At 37.1% G+C, this 5,672-nt stretch overlaps 1 non-coding gene across 1 annotated transcript; it reads right to left on the bottom strand.

The window, feature by feature from the left end:
* Nucleotides 1-5,275: 5,275 nt before the first annotated feature.
* LOC130847283 (U6 spliceosomal RNA) lies at nucleotides 5,276-5,382 on the bottom strand. Its single transcript, XR_009052063.1, has one exon. It is a non-coding gene; the product is annotated as a U6 spliceosomal RNA (small nuclear RNA).
* Nucleotides 5,383-5,672: the final 290 nt, after the last annotated feature.

Here is a 5,672-nt window from a genome sequence, read left to right on the forward strand (position 1 = left end):
AGAGAAGACTAGTGCATCACCTCTGGTAACTTTTAAATAAACATGAAGCTATCCCCATTTTTAGATATTCTGAGTCGGTAGGTGTTGGGTAGATCAATTTTTTTTTTTTTTTTGGTAGATCATTTATTAAAGAGGTCAATGAACTTTAATAAAACAAGATCCTAATATTAATCACATAGAGGTTTAATAATCATACAGAATTGGGATGAATTATGCAGGAAGATTTTATATCTGTTTCTTCTCCCTTTTCATCTGGGTTTCAACCAGAAATCTATGTGAGTTACACATTCCCTGAGGCTGAATTGACTTGTTTATGTAATTGCCCTTTTTCTTCTCCAAGTTAAAATTTTTATGATGGAAAATATCTTTCTTTTTATTCTGTATTTTTCCTTCTATCAAGGCAAATTTCTGCATTAGACTACAATGGTTATGGAACAGGAAAATAATGTATTTTTTTTTCCAATTTTTGTTATAAAATCTATGTAAAAAAAGATTTTTGATATATGGGTACTGGTCTTCAAAAATAATACATAAGAAATTAAAAGACACACACAGGAATTTGGAATAGTTAGAAATGTGAAATATGCAGTGCTTATGTAATGATTTTGCAGTGGTAGAAAGTCATAAAGAAGATCAGACCCCTGACAATGCAGATTTCACAAACCTCCCTCTCCTGGTTCTGGTGTTACTGATTCTAGCTGTTTTCATGGAATTTAGGTTATTTTAGTGATGAGTTCAGGGAAGAATTGGGAGATGACAGTCAAAAATATTGTAACATTGGGCAGCACCTCTTCATAAAATCTTACCAAAGTGTTTTTTATTTTTCCTGTCCCTGTTACTCGTGAGATGGGGCTCAAGGGTTTCAACTGGGGCCATAGGTAAGCCATCACAAGATCAATGAAACCTCCCAAAACTGTGTCCATCTAGCCTAGGCTCATTCCTGTGTTGTGTAGTAGCCCCAAGAGGCCAAAGAAGGGCTCTGGTCTTACTCTCAAATCCATCTCTGGACGGTTCTAGGAGATATTGAAGTAAACAGCAGTTTGAAAGTCTTCTGAGAGCCCTCCAATCATTGATGCCTTGGTATATTATGTGGAAGTACACTCATATGATGGCATCTGTCTCCATGAAATTGCTATAGAGTTGTATTTTTTTGGAAACAAACATATTCTTCATAAATGCACACACACGTTAGTAAAGAGTCACAAGTATCAATATTTTATACTACATTTTAACTTTTATATATGGGAATGACTTCAGAGCTCATCTACTTAGGAAATCTGATTTTACAATGGGGAAATTGAGATTCCAGAAAGAAACACAATAGCAATTCTTATTCCCATTAGAATATGGGAAAGTGGGGCTTAAACCTATAGCACAGCACTCTTTCTGCCATAATTACAGGAAGATACGGATACAGACAAAGATACAGATATATCTTTTTAACACAAAACTGGTTGGAAACAAATAATTTCCAAACAATCTAGTATGAAACAAACCCCATTGATTCTAGCTTGAGTCTGAGTGGTTTGGTTTTTTTATTATTTTTTATACTGAACACATACATCCCATAAAGAAAAACAAACACTTAAAAGGCCAAATAATCTTGATTACTTATTATCATAACTGATGAAAAGAGGCTTCAACGAATGCTTTAATTTTATACATTCTGTGCAGCAAGACTCTGTAAACTTACAGTACTACCGCAGAGTTTTGCCTATAAGTAGTTCTCAGTAAATCTATGTTAATTAATTGAAGGGGTAAAATGCAGGCGTCTCTCAATTTGTTGTCAATGAGCGAAAAATTTATCTCATCTCATCACAGACTTACATGAAGCTGCTATGTGCATGATTGCATCTTCATGTGTTTAAAGGAAAAACTGAAGTACATTGTAATGAATGCCTACTAAATGGCAGTCACTTTAGCTCTATTATCTCACTTAATTCTTAGCACACCCTGATGCCGGAAGAATATAGTCTCCAGTCACAGGTGAGAAAGTTGAGGCTTATGTCAACCAATAAGAAGGAGCATTTTCAGGGCTGGAACCAAATTCTCTTTGACCACAAAGCCCACCCCTTGCTCATACTATAGTCAAATCTGTGATATAGTAAAGAGGCTTCATAATATGCTTTTCCTGTAGTTATTTTCAAATGTCTATGTGCCTGGGTGGGTCAGAAGAAGAAGAAAAAGAAAGCAGAGTCAAAATTTTCAACCCAAATGGTACATGCAGTTATTTCTTTGTGTGACTCCACAAAACATCCCAATACTGTGCAACTCTATTCATCTCAAGACATATGGAAAGAGTTTTATGCTTTAAACAATTAGACTTGACAGCACTATTGTTTCTTTCTTATTTAATATCCCTCATCCCTGGAGCCCAGCCAGAATCTGTATTCTCTTTCTAAATTTAATTCTTTTTCCTCGTACATAACACTCGGTTGTCAGGAGACGGCAACTTAATGGCATTTGTTCCTGTGGCTTAGGAGCATCTGGGTTCTGTCACTTTTTTAGCTGACCTCTTAGCTCAGAGGGAATAAACTTCTTTGTCTAATGATCTTTCCGGGGCTCTTATCATTGGTGATTTTGCTTTCCAGATCCTATTGTTGTTCTGCAAATGTCATGAGATGACAAGATTTCTAGATATTAATTTGTTTGTGCTCAAAGGAGGATGGCAGTTATAAATGTAGAAGGAGCAGTGAACAAGGATATTGTAGAGGAGAAACTATCAAAGTCATAGTTGTTGGTGTGTAACTTGATGGATTGACAAGTCTAAAACTCCAGAGGAAACGGAAACAAAGGCTGTGTAATGGGAAAAATTGCGTCTCTACATTTTGTGTCATTTCAGCTCAATTCGATTCAATTCATTCAGTTCAGTTCAGATCAGTTCAATTCAACATATATTTCTCTGAGCCCTTAGTCAAGAGCAGGTACTATCCTAGATGCTGAAACAACTTATGTTTCCTTAAGGTTTTGTGTGGCCAAGAAAAACAGAACCACACTGTGGAGAGCTTTGAGAAAGTCACTTTACCTCCCTGGGTTTCAGTTTCCTCATCTGTTAAAGGGTGATCTCTTTCAATCATTCACATTAGGTGACATTCTTTATGGGAAGGCTATGCTATAATTGAAAGAGCACTTTCTTTAAAATTGGTGATTCACATTTTAGTCCCGACTCTGTCACTATTCAGCTGTTTGCACTTGGCAAGTCACTTGGCTTTTCTGGGTCTCCTCTGAGAGATCAGCAAAACTTGTTCTGAAGTCTCCCTTTTTGCCACATATTTTTATTAGACTGGCTATAACCTCATATGTCCATATTCATATTGCATAGACTAAGTAATCAAACCATGAAGATTTTTGTTGTTGTTGTTGAACCTAATGTTATTCTTTACTCACAAGTGGTATTCATACTGGTATGGTTTGTAAGCTGTGACCACACAGACATGCAACTGGGGCCTGTGGCAGAAATCATGACTTTGTGAAAAAAGTCAAAAATTTCCAAAATGGATATCTCTTCAAATAGCAGAGAAGTTTCTGACCAGATTATAATTGGCATGGGGTTTATGTTTGTCAACTTGTAGCAAAGAAATATTTGATTAAATTAACACTTATTGAGATCTGTTGTATCTATTACAGGTCACTAAATATTGTAGTTTCCCTCTCAGTAGCATCCTTTCTGCATAAGGATTTCCCACCTGATTGACATCAGGCTTCTCCATGTGACTTGCCTTGGCCAATAAATGTGAGAGGGATTAGATGTGCCACTTCTGAATGGAAGTTTTAAGAGAGGCAGTGCACGATTACTGGGTTCCCTTTCTCTCTGCCAATGTTACAGGGTCTGGGGTGACATGGGAGTCAGCATGAAAACACTGGGAACCCGTCCTGTAATTACTGTAGTGTGATCAAGGATGAATCTTAAAAAAAGGCTTTGCTGAAACTCATCTGGGAATTTGGGCTTTCTGAGCACTAGCTGGCCCAGACTCCTTGTGTGGCCCCTTACAGTAAATGCTGCACTTTCCTTCACCACACACACACACACACACACACACACACACACACACACACACACACAAAGACTAATCTTTTGTCGTTGTAATTTGCTAAGATTTCTTTTTCAGTTGCGTTATAATCCAGTCTGCCTGATTACATGTGCTTGCTACTGAGAAATACAGTGGTGAGAGGCAAATCTAATCTTGGGTCCTTTATGGACGTTTCAGTCAAGCAAGATGTTATAGTAATGTATGATGCATATTATAGTAGAGGAAGTATGCAATTCATGCATATATTGGGGGAAGCAAACCTTGATAATATACATTTAAGCTGACAGCTTATAAATTCATAGGAGTGAAACTGATCAAGGGCCAGGAGGAGAGAGTGTTTAAAACAGAAAAGAAAAAAAAAAATCACAGGCCAAGGCATAAAGTCAAGAAAGGTCATGGGAGAGTTGAGGAACTCGTCACTGAGTGTGGCTGCAAGATAGAGTCCAGGGGAACAGAGAAGAAATAGGGCTGGTGAGATACCGTCAATAATAATACTATTGAGCATTGATTAGCTTTGTGCCAAGCGCTCCACATGCATTTTCCTCACGATTAATATCACCGCTTTTACAGGAGAGGAAATTGAGCCAGAGAGAGGTTTAATAACTTGCCAGTAGCCACACAGCAGGAATGTGATTTTATCTGATGGGCAATAGGAAATCGCTGAATGGTGTTACACAGAGGCACCTCATGAACAGATTTGCATTTTAGAAAGATCCTCCAGCTGCAGCAGGTTCCCAACTCCAAATCCAACTCTGCTTGGAGGAAGTGTGGGCCTCAACTTTTGCTTCTCTTTTCAATCTGACTCCACTGACTAGGACAGTTGGGAGGATGGAAGCTGATAGCTGGGGCACTGCAGAAAAGGTTGCTTTAAAAAATGCTTTTTGAAATAGAGACACAGATGTAGAGAACAAATGTATAGATACCAAGGGCGGGGGTGGGATGAATTGGGAGATTGGGATTGACATATGTACACTATTGATACTATGTATAAAATAGACAACTAATGAGAACCTACTATACAGTAGGGAATTCTACTCAATGCTCTGTGGTGACCTAAATGGGAAGGAAATCCAAAAAAGGTGGGATATATGTATATGTATAGCTGATTCACTTTGCTGTACCGTAGAAACTTACACGACATCGTGAACCAACTATACTCCAACAGAAATTTAAAAAAAATAAAAATTAAAAAAAATTAAAAATGTGTTTAAAAATTAATAAACTTTATTATTTTTTTAAATTTAAAAGATAGGGAATGCTTCATGAATTTTCATGTCATCCTTGTGCGGGGGCCATGTTAATCTTCTCTGCATCATTCTGATTTTAGTATATGTGCTGTGAAAGTGAGCACAAAAAGAGTGGTGTTTTCAAGGACTAGGGGTGTTCTATACAAGGAAAAATATATTGTGGGTCTCAAGAGCATTTAGATTTGGGTAATAGTTTTAATAACAATATAAATATAATGAATTGATCCTCCCAATGAGCCCTTGTACCTAATTCAAATAATGGATGTGATGTTACATCAATATTGAGCATTTCAATTTACTTTTGACTGTAAAATAGATAATATAGTGCATAAGTTAAAGGCAGAGCCAAAAATCTTTAAAGCAGATTTAGTTATTGGTCCACGTCTTCCACCCT

Source organism: Hippopotamus amphibius, chromosome 2 (assembly GCF_030028045.1).
Source record: "Hippopotamus amphibius kiboko isolate mHipAmp2 chromosome 2, mHipAmp2.hap2, whole genome shotgun sequence".
Lineage (NCBI taxonomy): Eukaryota > Metazoa > Chordata > Mammalia > Artiodactyla > Hippopotamidae > Hippopotamus > Hippopotamus amphibius.